This window comes from Schistocerca nitens, chromosome 12, assembly GCF_023898315.1.
Source record: "Schistocerca nitens isolate TAMUIC-IGC-003100 chromosome 12, iqSchNite1.1, whole genome shotgun sequence".
Taxonomy (NCBI): Eukaryota; Metazoa; Arthropoda; class Insecta; order Orthoptera; family Acrididae; genus Schistocerca; species Schistocerca nitens.
This window is the reverse complement of record NC_064625.1, coordinates 174,803,662-174,817,761: the sequence shown is the minus strand read 5'-3', so window position 1 is coordinate 174,817,761 and position 14,100 is coordinate 174,803,662. Positions and strand designations below refer to the sequence as shown.

Below are 14,100 nucleotides of genomic sequence, written 5' to 3'. Positions count from 1 at the left end.
TATACTGGAATAACATCTCCCCCAGCACCTTGTCCGGATGTCTGCAATTGGAGGTTTCAATTTCAGTAGACTATATTACACTACTGGACATTAAAATTGCTACACCACGAAGATGACGTGCTACAGACGCGAAATTTAACCGACAGAAAGAAGATGCTGTGATATGCAAATGATTAGCTTTTCAGAGCGTTTACACAAGGTTGGCGCCGGTGGCGACACCTACAACGTGCTGACATGAGGAAAGTTTCCAACCGATTTCTCATACACAAACAGCAATTGACCGGCGTTGGCTGGTGAAACGTTGTCGTGATGCCTCGTGTAAGGAGGAGAAATGTGTACCGTCACTTTTCCGACTTTGATAAAGGTCGGATTGTAGCCTATCGCGATTGCGGTTTATCGTATCGTATCGCGACATTGCTGCTCGCGTTGGTCGAGATCCAATGACTGTTAGCAGAATATGGAATCGGTGGCTTCAGGAGGTTAACACGGATCTCCGTGCTAGATCCCAAGGGCCTCGTGTCACTAGCAGTCGAGATGACAGGCATCTTATCTGCATGGCTGTAACGGATGGTGCAGCCACGTCTCGGTCTCTGAGTCAACAGATGGGGACGTTTGCAAGACAGCAACCATCTGCACGAACAGTTCGACGACGTTTGCAGCAGCATGGACTATCAGCTCGGAGACCGTGGCTGCGGTTACCCTTGACGCTGCATCACAGACAGGAGCGCCTGCGATGGTGTACTCGACAACGAACCTGGGTGCACAAATGGCAAAACGTCATTTTTTCGGATGAATCCAGGTTCTGTTTACAGCATCATGATGGTCGCATCCGTGTTTGGCGACATCGTAGATTGGAAGCGTGTTTTCGTCGTCGCCATACTGGCGTATCACCCGGCATGACGTAATGGGGTGCCATTGGTTAACGTCTCTGTCACCTCTTTTTCGCATTAATCACACTTCGAACAGTGGACGTTACATTTCAGATGTGGTACGACCCGTGTCTCTACCCTTCATTCGATCCCTGCGAAACCCTACATTTCAGCAGGATAATGCACGATCGCATGTTTTATGTCCTGTACCGGCCTTTCTGGAAACAGAAAATGTTCGACAGCTGCCCAGTCCAGCAGATTCTCCAGATCTCTCACCAACTGAAAACCTCTGGTCAATGGTGGCCGAGCAACTGGCTCGTCACAATACGCCAGTCACTACTCTTGATGAACTGTGGTATAGTGTTGAAGCTGCATGGGCAGCTGTACCTGTACACGCCATCCAAACTCTGTTTGATTCAATGCCCAAGCGTATCAAGGCCGTTTTACGGCCAGAGGTGGTTGTTATGGATACTGATATCCCAGGGTCTATGCACCCAAATTTCGTGAAAATGTAATCACAAGTCAGTTCTAGTATAATGTTTGTCCAATGAATACGCGTTTATCATCTGCATTTTTTCTTGGTGTAGCAATTTCAATGGAGAGTATTGTATTCTTCGCAGAAATAAAATTTGACACCTAGAAGCTGACGTATAGGTGCCGAAACATGTATCGCTGAATAAAAACTTACTCGTTCTCGAGAGACTGCAAGAACCATTGCCGAACTGCATAAAAGAAGATGCTTAGGACAATCTATGGCAGGATAGATCGATTTAATGTGACAGTACATGTCTGCGGTTCTGCTGCATGTTTACCCAGCGTACTGGGGGGGGGGGGGGGGAGACATTCTGGAAAAGTGCCACCAAGTCTCTTAAAGGGGGAGGACGCAATGAAAATGTCATGTAAGCTTCTCAATTCAGCGAACATACATTACTACAGCAGATTACACTTTGTTTTACACAATTAACCCCAGGCACAGACAGTACAAAGTGCTCAGTAATCCTCACGGGCTCCGTGAACTGAACAGAAAGCTGTACACGTGTGCGAACCCAGAACTCCCCGGTCTGAAACATAAGCCGCTAACTATTCTCCACCGCGCCGATCGAAATCACTGCTTCGCGTATAAGACCGATGTTATAGTGTTTAGCATCAATTTATACAACTACTTTTACAGTGTGAATATTACACGGCATGCGGACAAATCGAAAAAGATGTCAGAGAAAGAAGCTGATCGTTTGTGGAAGGAAGCTAGGCTGAAATTCACCGACAAGCATTGCCTTAGTGATCATATAAATAACGAGACAGAGAAGCTAGATAATCACACAGCTCAAAGGAAGATACAAACAATGTTGTCCTTCCACCTGCAAAGTAAGTGGAGATTCAATGATATTTACGTATATAATATAAAAATAAAGGATCAATTTTTAGGGATATTTAACGTACATAATATATCAATAAAAGGTCAACTTTTTAGGGAGCCTTCAAAATGGTTATTACTAACACTAAAAGGCTTTTGTACTCAAACAAATGTCACATATAATTACAAACTGTGTATGAAAGTTAATCTAACAGCAATAGAGTTTTTTAAACCTTGTCAAGTAACAAGAGTGGCAGTATGTTTATAGTGCCGATAACATAGGGGATAAATATAATGCTGTCCTTAACACATACCCGATGTTCTTTGAGAGTTGATTTCCATTAGAACGTTTTAAAGGGGATGCTAGCAGTAATAGGCAGCCTGGGTGGCTGACTAGTGGTATAAGGATATCATGTAGAACAAAGAGGGAACTATATCAAAATGTTAGAAGAAGTCACAATCAAGCTACGGTAGCCTATTACAAACTATTGTAAGGTGCTTAAAATTGTTATTAGGAAAGCAAAGAGTATGTGGTATGCAAACAATAGCTAATTCACAGGATAAAATTAAAACCATATGGTCAGTTGTGAAGGAAGTGTCTGGTCAGCAGCACAAGGTCAACGATATAAAGTCAGTTCGCAGTAAAAATATTTCTGTTACTGATAAATCAGACACATGTACAGTATTTAACAATCATTTTCTGAGCATTGCTGGTGAATGAAATAAAAATTTAGTTGCTACGCGGAATCATATAACTTTCGTGGCAAATGACTTTCCGACATTGATGTCTGAAATACTCCTCTGTGATACAGACAAGAGTGAGATTGAGTCAATAATTAAATTACTGAAGACTAAGGACTCTCGTGGTTATGATGGAGCGCCTAGCAGAATATTAAAGTACTGTGCTGCACATGTTAGCCCTGTATTTACACATATTTGTAATTTTTCCTTTAAGAATGGTCAGTTTTCTGAACGATTAAAGTACTCAGTAGTAAAGCCGCACTATAAAAAGGGAGACAGGGATAATGTAGACAATTTTAGACCTATTTTTATGCCATCATTGTTTGATAAAGTTATTGAAAAAGCTTTGTATGTAAGGATAATTGATCATTTTATATCACACGATTTGTTATCAAATGTACAGCTCGGCTTTAGAAGTCGTTTAACAACTGAAAGTGCTATATTCTCATTTCTTTGTGAGGTAATGGTTGGATTAAACAAAAGATTTCGAACGCTAGGCATATTTTTTTATATAACCAAGGCGTTTGATTGTGTTGATCACAAAATATTGCTGCAGAAGTTGGACCATTACAGAATAAGGGGAGTAGCTAACAATTGGTTCACCTCTTCCTTTAGCAACAGACAGCAAAAGGTCATTACACACAATGTTGAGAACGGCTGTGATGTGGGGTCTGAGTGAGTGGTGTCCCAGGGATCAGTGTTGGGGCCACTCCTGTTCCTTATTTATATAGATGATATGCGCTGTAGTATTACGGGTGATTCTAAAATATTTCTGTTTGCTGATGACACTAGCTTGGTAGTAAAGGATGTTGTACGCAGCATTGGCTCGGTTTCAAATAGTGCAATTCATCACCTACGTTCATGGCTTGTGGAAAATAAACTAATGCTAAATCATAGAAAGACTCAGTTTTTACACTTTGTAACACAATATTCAACAAAACGTGACATTTTAATTTCACAGAATGGGTACGTTAGTGAAACTGAACAGTTCAAATTTCTAGGTGTTCAGATAGTAAACTGTCGCGGAATGTCCACGTTCACGGTCTTGTTCAAAGACTTAATGCTGCCATTTTTACTGTTCGAACGGTATCAGAAGTGAATGATTGTTGGACAGGAAAATTAATCTACTTTGCTTATTTTCATTCGCTTATGTCGTACGGTATTATATTTTGGGGTAATTCTTCCCATTCTAAAAGGGTATTTTTGGCTCAGAAACTGGCGGTTCCGGCAATAAGTGATGTAAGTTCACGAAGCTCTTGTCGACTCCTGTTCACGAGTCTAGGTATTTTGACATTGGCCTCTCAACATATACAGGGTGGTCCATTGATCGTGACCGGGCCAAATATATCACGAAATAAGGATCAAACGAAAAGACTACAAAGAACGAAACACGTCTAGCTTGAAGGGGGAAACCAGATGGCGCTATGGTTGGCCCACTAGATGGCGCTGCCATAGGTCAAACGGATATCAGGTGCGTTTTTTTAAAATAGGAACCCCTATTTTTTATTACATATTCGTGTGGTACATAAAGAAATATGAATATTTTAGTTGGACCACTTTTTTCGCTTTGTGATAGATGGCGGTGTAATAGTCACAAACATATGGCTCACAATTTCAGACGAACAGTTGGTAACAGGCAGGTTTTTTAAATTAAAATACAGAACGTAGGTACGTTTGAACATTTTATTTCGGTTGTTCCAATGTGATTCATGTACCTTTGTGAACTTATTTCTGAGAACGCATGCTGTTACAGCGTGATTACCTGTAAATACCACATTAATGCAATGAATGCTCAAAATGATGTCCGTCAACCTCAATGCATTTGGCAATACATGTAACGACATTCCTCTCAACAGTGAGTAGTTCGCCTTTCGTAATGTTCGCACATGCATTGACAATGCGCTGACGCATATTGTCAGGCGTTGTCGGTGGATGACGATTGCAAATATTCTTCAACTTTCCCCACAGAAAGAAATCCGGGGATGTCAGATCCGGTGAACGTGCGGGCCTCGGTATGGTGCTTCGACGACCAATCCACATGTCATGAAATATGCTATTTAATACTCCTTCAACCGCATGCGAGCTATATGCTGGACATACATCATGTTGGAAGGACATCACCATTCTGTCATGCAGTGAAACATCTTGTAGTAACATCGGTGCCGGCCGGAGTGGCCATGCGGTTCTAGGCGCTACAGTCTGGAGCCGAGGGACCGCTACGGTCGCAGGTTCGAATCCTGCCTCGGGCATGGATGTGTGTGATGTCCTACGGTTAGTTAGGTTTAATTAGTTCTAAGTTCTAGGCGACTGATGACCTCAGAAGTTAAGTCGCATAGTGCTCAGAACCATTTGAACCAGTAACATTGGTAGAACATTACGGAGGAAATCAGCATACATTGCACCATTTAGATTGCCATCGACAAAATGGAGGCCAGTCATCCTTCCTCCCATAATGCCGCACCATACATTAACCCGCCGAGGTCGCTGATGTTCCACTTGTCGCAGCCATCGTGGATTTTCCGTTTCCCAATGGTGCATATTATGCCAATTTACGTTACCACTGTTGGTGAATGACGCTTCGTCAGTAAATAGAACGCGTGCAAAAAATCTGTCATCGTCCCGTAATTTCTCTTGTGCCCAATTGCAGAACTGTATACGACGTTTAAAGTCGTCGCCATGCAATTCCTGGTGCATAGAGATATGGTACGGGTGCAATCGATGTTGATGTAGCATTCTGAACACCGACGTTTTTGAGATTCCCGATTCTCGCGCAATTCGTCTGCTTCTGATGTGCGGATTAGCCGCGACAGCAGCTAAAATACCTACTTGGGCATCATCATTTGTTGCAGGTCGTGGTTGACGTTTCACATGTGGCTGAACACTTTCCGTTTCCTTAAATAACGTAACTATCCGGCGAACGGTCCGGACACTTGGATGATGTCGTCCAGGATACCGAGCAGCATACATAGCACTTGCCTGTTGGGCATTTTGATCACAACAGCCATACATCAACACGATATTGATCTTTTCCGCAAATGGTAAACGGTCCATTTTAACACGGGTAATGTATCACGAAGCAATTACCGTCCGCTCTGGCGGAATGATACGTGATACCACGTACTTATAGGTTTGTAACTATTACAGCACCATTTATGACAAAGCGAGAAAAGTGGTCCAAGTAAAAAATTAATATTTCTTTACGTACTACACGAATATGTAATAAAAATGAGGGTTCCTATTTTAAAAAAACGCAGTTGATATCCGTTTGACCTATGGCAGCGCCATCTAGCGGGCCAACCGTAGCGTCATCTGGTCTCCCTCTTCAAGCTAGACGTGTTTCGTTCTTTGTAGTCTTTTCGTTTGATGCTTATTTCGTGAGATATTTGGCTCGGTCACTATCAATGGACCACCTTGTATATATTCCTTACCGTCATTGCTTGGTAACACTATTAGCTTATTCGCAAGAATAAGCAGCTTTACTCAGTTAATACTCGGCAGAAATCAAACCTGCATTTGGGTCTGACTTCTTCAACTCCGGTGCAAAAAGGTGTGCAGTATACTGCTGCGTGTATGTTCGATAAGTTACCACAAGAATTCAAAAATATTAGCAGTAATCCACGCGCTTTCAAATCTAAACTGAAGAGTTTCCTCATGGGTCACTCCTACTATTCTGTCGAGGAGTTCCTTGAAAAATTGAGCTGATTCTTGTTGTATTGTTGGCTGCGTTTACTTAAACTTATGGACTGACTTTTTTCGGGTTCATAAATGTTTATTTTTATCTGTTATTACTTTTATGTTGTAATTTCATATACTGACACATTTCATGACCTAAGACATCTGCTGTTCATTTCACTATTTTCGTAGAGCCTTTTTATACGTCTCTCTCTCTCTCTATCTGTGTGTGTGTGTATATGTGTGTATGTGTGTGTGTGTGTGTGTGTGTGTGTGTGTCTGTGTCCGTCAGAACATTACTTATGATTGGAATGAAATAAGGTATTAGTAAAGTGTTGGAATAAACGTTTAAAACAAACTTATACATTTTCAATTCTACGTATTTTTACGCAATTACGGCGTGGGGGAGAAGGGTCCAATCACATCTCACTAAATATCATGAATCAAGGGGTCCAAATTTAAAAACCAAAAATCTCACCTAATTAGTGGATGTCCTTGCCTCTGGAGCCTGAAAGAGTGATTTTGCCCCAGAGCCTTAGACTGCGTTAGCCGGTTTCGTAATACAGAGTGCGCATGAAATGGAAGCCAGGGCTCGGCTGAACAGCCAGAATGAGACCATTAATCGTCAGATGGACGAAGAAGCAGTGTGGCCTGAGGGCGGTGCGACGCCCACCGTCGTGACGTCAAACGAAGCGCAGAGCGAATTTCGCCCCGCCGCAGTGTTTTGTGGTCGGCCAGCCCGCTGCTTCTTCTCCCCCGCTATGCACGTCCCCCCACCCGCTGCACGCCTCCCTCTGTGCCACAGGCCGCCCCCGCACACGAGAGGTTGTTAGAGTTATTTTTACGACCATTGTATTCCGGACGGGTCGCCCGCCGGTAACGATTTTGCGCTTGTGACGCCCCTCACCAGCTGCCGGCTGGGCTCCCCAAACCCCCCTACTTCTCCCTCCATTTTCATTCAACTCCGTTTCTTTTCCTCTCCTTTCCAGCGTAACGCTCTACTTCCCCCAACTTCTTGTCGCCCATTTCCTAACCTTGAGCCACCCCCCCCCCCTCCCTCGCCAACCCTCACCTCGACACGCATAACAGTCAATTCCGTGTGCCACCGTTACACCCAGAGTACGTCACCTTTCCTTCACTCATCATAATCGATGATCTACGAAAACCTGTCACTATGTCATTAAGATTTGAATTGTTCTGAAAATCCACCTCAAGCTACACGTTCGTTAAATGTCCTAAATAATTGACGTTTTATTTTTTTATTTTACACACTATGTGATCAAAAGTGTCCGGACACCCCCAAAAATATACGTTATTCATATTAGGTGCATTGTGCTGCCACCTACTGCCAGGTACTCCATATCAGGCACTGTAATCATTAGACATCGTGAGCGAGCAGAATGGCGCGCTCGCAGAACTCACAGACTTCAAACGTGGTCAGGTGATTGGCTGTCACTTGAGTCATACGTCCGTACGCGAGATTTCCACACTCGTAAACATCGCAAGGTCCACTGTTTCCGAAATGATAGTGAAGTGGAAACGTGAAGGGACGTGTACAGCACAAAAGCGTACAGGCCGACCTTGTCTGCTGATTGAGAGAGACCGCAGACAGTTGAAGAGGGACGTAATGCGTAATAGGCAGACATCTATCCAGACCATCACACAGGAATTCCAAATTGCATCAGGATCCAGTGCATATAGCGTGGCAGTTAGGCGGCAGGTGAGAAAACTTGGATTTCATGGTCGAGCGGCTGCTCATAAGCCACACATCACACTGGTAAATGCCAAACGACGCCTCGCTTTGTGTAAGGAGCGCAGACATTGGACGATTGAACAGTGGAAAAACGTTGTGTGGGGTGACGAATAACGGTACGCAATGTGGCGATCCGGTGGCAGGATCTGGGTATGGCGAATGCCCGGTGAACGTCATCCGCCAACGTGTGTAGTGCCAACAGTAAAATGGTGGTGCTATGGTGTGGTCGCGTTTTTCATGGAGGGGTCTTGCACCTCTTGTTGATTTGCGTGGCACTATCACACCACAGGCCTAAACTGATGTTTTAAGCACCTTCTAGCTTCCCACTGTTGAAGAGCAATTCGGGGATGGCGATTGCGTCTTTCAACACGATCGAGGACCTGTTGATAATTCACGGCCTGTGTCGGAGTGGTTACACGACAATAATATCCCTGTCATTGCTGGCCTGCACAGGGTCGTGGCCTGAATCCTATAGAACACCTTTGGGAAGTTTTGGAACGTCGACTTCGCGCCAAGCCTCATCGACCGACACTGATACCTTTCCTCAGTGCAGCACTTCGTCAGGAATGGTTTGCCATTCCCCAAGAAACCTTCCAGCATCTGATTGAACGTGTGCCTGCTAGAGTGGAAGCTGTCATCAAGGTTAAGGGTGGGCCAACGCTAGATTGAATTCCATCATTACCGATGGAGGGACAAACTGCTGTCTCTCTCCATTTTCAGCCCTGTGTCCGGGTACTTTTGATCACATTATGTACGTTAATCCCATTAAACCTTCACTTTGCGGCTGAAAGACAACATTTTTTGTTCTTTCCTCTGAACCGTGTGATTATGTAGCTTTTCAGTCTCGTTTTCTATATGATCACTAAGAGACTTCTTGTCTGTGATCTGAGTTTACCTTCCTTCCACAGTCGATCATCTTCTTGGTCACACATGTGTTTCTATTCGTCCGCTTACTGCGTAGTATACCACCTGTAAAAGTTGTATTACAAATTGTTGTTAAACACTATAACCGGTTTTATATGCATTCCCGTCTTTTTATTGGTGCGGTTGAGAACAATTATGCAGATTCTGTTCCAAATTGGGAAGTTCTGGGTTTGCACACGCGTACAGCTTTCAGTTCAGTTCAGAAAGGCCATGAAGATTAGTGAGCACTTTGTACTGTCTATTCCTAGGGTTAATTGTGTAAAACAAAATGTAATCAGCTGTAATAATGTATGTTCTCTGAATCGAAAAGCTTACATGACATTTTCATTGCCTCTCCCCCCCCCCCCCCCCCGCCCCTTCCCCTTGTTTTGAACTCACATAATTAGAGGACGTCCCTCAACAAACATTTTATTTTCAGAAGTTCATACAATACCGGAAAAAATACGATACCGACTAGAACAAAGTCATTTTATTGGCTAGTGAGGTGAACAAGATAGTTCATTGTTGTAAAGGTGTATGATAACAAATTTGGACCAAATAAAAGATACATGTCACATGTAAAGGGTGACCAGACAGCTGAATCAATACACAGCACATTCCTGCGGCGGCATCGCAGACATGTACTGTCGCATGAAACCGATCTATGCTGCGATTGACTGCCCTAAGCTTTGCACACATGATCAGTTGGCGAAAGATCTGGTGATCTGGTTGGCCAAGCCAGTTGTAAACCACAAAGAGCATGTTGCGTTGCAGCTGCCGTGTATGAATGTGCATTGTCCTGCTGAAAAAGCATATCAGGTTTCCGTCGATGAAATGGCAGTAGCATGGGGATAGCAACCTGGACACTGTAGCGGGCACGAGTCACTTTACCATGCAGAAGCACAATATGTCACTGCGTGTTGTGACTGATGCCACCCTACACCGTGAAGCTCGGGACGGGGGCCTGTGTGTCGCGAGCGAATGCTCTCTGGACGTGTACGTCTATCACTCGGGTACAGGCAGAATCTGCTCTCATCGGAGAAGACAACATCCCATTCCCCGTTAAGAGAGCTATCACATCCTTAAATAAATAATTCAGAGAAGAGATGTCCGTGACTGAAGGTAGTCGATAAGTGGTTGGTTGGTTGATTTGGAGGAAGGGACCAAACAGCGGGTTATCGGTCCCTTCGGATTAGGGAAGGATGGGGAAGGAAATTGGCCCTGCCCTTTCGAAGGAACCATCCCAGCATTTTCCTGAACCGATTTAAGGGAATAAAGGAAAACCGAAATCAGGATGGTCGGACACAGGTATGAACTGTTTTCCTTCTGAATGCGAATCCAGTGTGCTAAGCTCGGTCGTTAAATGGTGAGCACCCCACTTTTGGGAGGTGTTTCAAATCGTACGAGCTAACGATCCAGTGACTGTACGGAAATGGGTAACAGTCACACGATCCTACCTGCTGAGGTGGAGACAGGAGTTCCACGGAGTGGACGGTGCGGAAGAAAGAGCTCCGTGAACTCGAAGAACGCGGAATGTCGAAGATAGTAAACGTGCTGTAATTGTTAATTATCAAGTTGAATATAAAATATGTTATGTGCACAGTACCGAGAGGCGGATACAAGTTGGCAACTGTCTTCATTTACCAGGTGTAATTTTGAAGACAAAATTTTGTACATGGCTGCACGTTCAGAGACCGTCAATAGTTAAAATTGAAAGAAAACAGCCCTCGGCCACTATTTTTAACGAATTAACCGGGTTACAACACTGCTAGGAGCGTCTTCGTCAGAATTTAAATCAAAGAATGGTCTATAACATGGTCACAGAATTATGACTAAAAACGTATGATACAGAGTATAAGTGCGGAATCATTGTGAAAGACTGGCAGTATTTATATGTCATTTTAAAAAAAATATACCAAAAGGGCATTAGTCAGAGAGATATTTAAGATAAAGAAAACTGTCATGGTGAGCCACTTAGGGCTGCTCGTTAGTTGCGTGGTGCAGGTTGCAACCTGTGTATCATACGTTTTTAGTCATAATTCTGTGACCATGTTATAGACCATTCTTTGATTTAAATTCTGACGAAGACGCTCCTAGCAGTGTTGAAACCCGGTTAATTCGTTAAAAATAGTGACCGAGGGCTGTTTTCTTTCAGTTGTAATTTTTAAGATACGAGTAATATGTGGTAGAGTCAATGAGAATGACACGTTAATTTTCAGCAGCTTTATCTGCAGCCTGTACGAAGGCGAACTCTGAGCCAAGTTATAGGAAGAAGGCACCGAGATGCAGGACACAGACTAGCTGGACCCTATTAATAAAGCCTAAAGACGACCGAGTATTCAACAAGCAACATTCATTGTATACGAGGGTTATTCGGAAAGTAAGGAACGATCGGTCGCGAAATGGAAAATACATTGAAAATCTGATGAAGCTTTGTACAGATGTGTTGGGCACTGTGTCCAGTACGCCTGCCAATCGCATCATGTCGTTCTTTTCAGATCTGACTTCACAGTGAGAACGTAAGTATGAGGGCCTGGCGAAGGATTTCGCCTGAAGCTATGCAATCCACATAACATAACTGTCATGCGGTTCGCTCTACACGGCAAATCTCGGTCGCTCCGTGCAGGGGCAATGAAGACGCTCCTGCAGCGTTTTCGATGGGAAGTGTCTGATCACCCACAATACAGCCCGCAATTGGCTACCCCTGAGGTTCATCTCTGCTCAAATGAACCGCTGGCTATGAAGACAATATTTTGACACAGACAACGAGCCGCAGTCCAGAGTAGAAATTTGTCGAAAAGCAGTGGCGGCTGTCTTCTCTAACGAGGGAATTGGGAAGTTGGTACAACGCTACGACAGATGTCTAAGTCTGAGCGGCGAATGTGTACAGAAGTAGCCGGAAGGTGTAGCTAACAGTTGCAAATAAAACGGTTTATTATGCTTATCCACTACGGATATTTTAGAACCGTGACTGTATAGTGAATGTAAATAAGTTATACAGAACTGCAACCAGTCACTTTTTTGAATAATTAAGTTTTATTCCATGAACCGGTTTTCGAGCCATTTCAGGTTCATCTTCAGATGGTTTCAGGAAGTTACAGCATTATGCTAGCAGTAATGATGTTCATGCAATAAAACATAATTATTCAAAAAAGTGACTGGTTGCAGTTCTGTACAACTTCTTTACAAATAAAACAGTATTGATTTTCACTGTCGTTTCCATTACGCGACCTGACGTTCCTTACTACCCGAATCGCCCTCATATAAAAGGAGTGTTCAGGTGTCATGTAAGTGTTTGGTGGATGAGGCGAAGTATAATAAATCAGCACACAGTCAGCCTGAAACACTGCAAGCCCCATTCCACTCTCCAGTCCACTGTTTCTACAGCAGCGTAGCCGTGCCTGGTGGTGTCAGCCTGGCCAGAGGCACACGTGATCTTAGTCCTGCTGCGAGAAGACAGTTCCGAATGCTCCCTGATGACAGAGCAGGTAGAAATGTGCCTACATTTCATCCCTGCATCATGTTAGGTCGGTGAGTGCTGCTCGCACAGTGTGTTCATTTTGACGTCCAGAACCTTGTCTACTGCTGTGGTAATGTTCCACAGACCAGTGTCGAAAGCAGCGCTACTCCACCTGTGGGCAACGGCCTTGCCGCAGTGGATGCACCGGTTCCCGTCAGATCACCGAAGTTAAGCGCTGTCGGGCGTGGCCGACACTTGGATGGGTGACCATCCAGGCCGCCATGCGCTGTAGCTATTTTCCGGGGTGCACTCAGCCTCGTGATGCCAACTGAGGAGCTACTCGGCCGAACAGTAGCGGCTCCGGTCAAAGAAAACCATCGTAACGACTCGGAGAGTGGTGTGCTGACCACACGCCCCTCCTGTCCGCATCCTCAGCTGAGGATGACACGGCGGTCGGATGGTCCCGATGGGCCGCTTGTGGCCTGAAGACGGAGTGCTTTACTCCACCTGTACATTGTGCCCCACGTGTGCAGAAATCCGTCGATACATTCCTGCAGGCCCAAGTAGCCGAAGCTGTTCAGAACTAGTACATACACTAACGGAAAAAAACATCGCTACACCAAGAAGGAGTTGTAAAAGATAAACGAAAGTTGGTGTGTGTTTCTACGCCCGAAAGACCAAGTATAGTCAGATTTCATGCCAATTGGGTAAAAGTCGCGCTACTATGAGCGTGCAGATTAGGTTTTGTTAAATACACGCTGCGACGCTCGTGAGCGTTAGTTAGCTTTGAGACTGGACGTGGTGAGTTGATGTTAGTAAGAATTGCTTTCAGGCGACAAGAAATTATCAGCACCTCACTGAGATTGTGTAAGAGAGCCACGAGAAGCTGGATGTTCCTTCTGCGATACTGCGGAAAGACTTGGCAGGAATGTAGCCACTGTGCATGACTGCTGGCAGCGGTGGTCACCAGAATGTACAGTCGTAAGAAAACCGGCTTCCGGACGCCCACGTGAGTGAAGACCTTCGCGCTCGGCTTGTGGCTCTGCTGCTTCGTACTGCATCTGCAGCAGCAACTTGAGCAGCAGTTGGCGACACAGTGATACAACGAACTGGTACAGCCAGACGCTCTCTGGCTCGAATTCCACTGACCCGAAACCACCGCCATTTGCGACTACAGCGGTGTCAAGCAAGAGTCGATTAGAGGACACGGTGCAGCTCTGTTGTTTTTTTTCCGATGAAAGTTTGTTCTGCCTGTGTGCCAGTGATGGCTGTGTCTTGGATAGGGGGATGTCAGGTGAAGGCCTGCGACCAACCTGCTAGCCACACTGGGCCCACACCTCGAGTTCTG

The 14,100-nt window shown here is 44.6% G+C and overlaps 1 protein-coding gene and 1 pseudogene across 1 annotated transcript in view; both read left to right on the top strand.

Moving 5' to 3' along the window:
• The window catches only part of LOC126214988 (acetylcholinesterase-like), a 762,016-nt gene that overhangs the window by 64,413 nt on the left and 683,503 nt on the right, over positions 1–14,100 (top strand). The gene's annotated exons all lie outside the window — the stretch shown is intronic.
• LOC126215486 (5S ribosomal RNA) lies at positions 12,930–13,047 on the top strand (annotated as a pseudogene).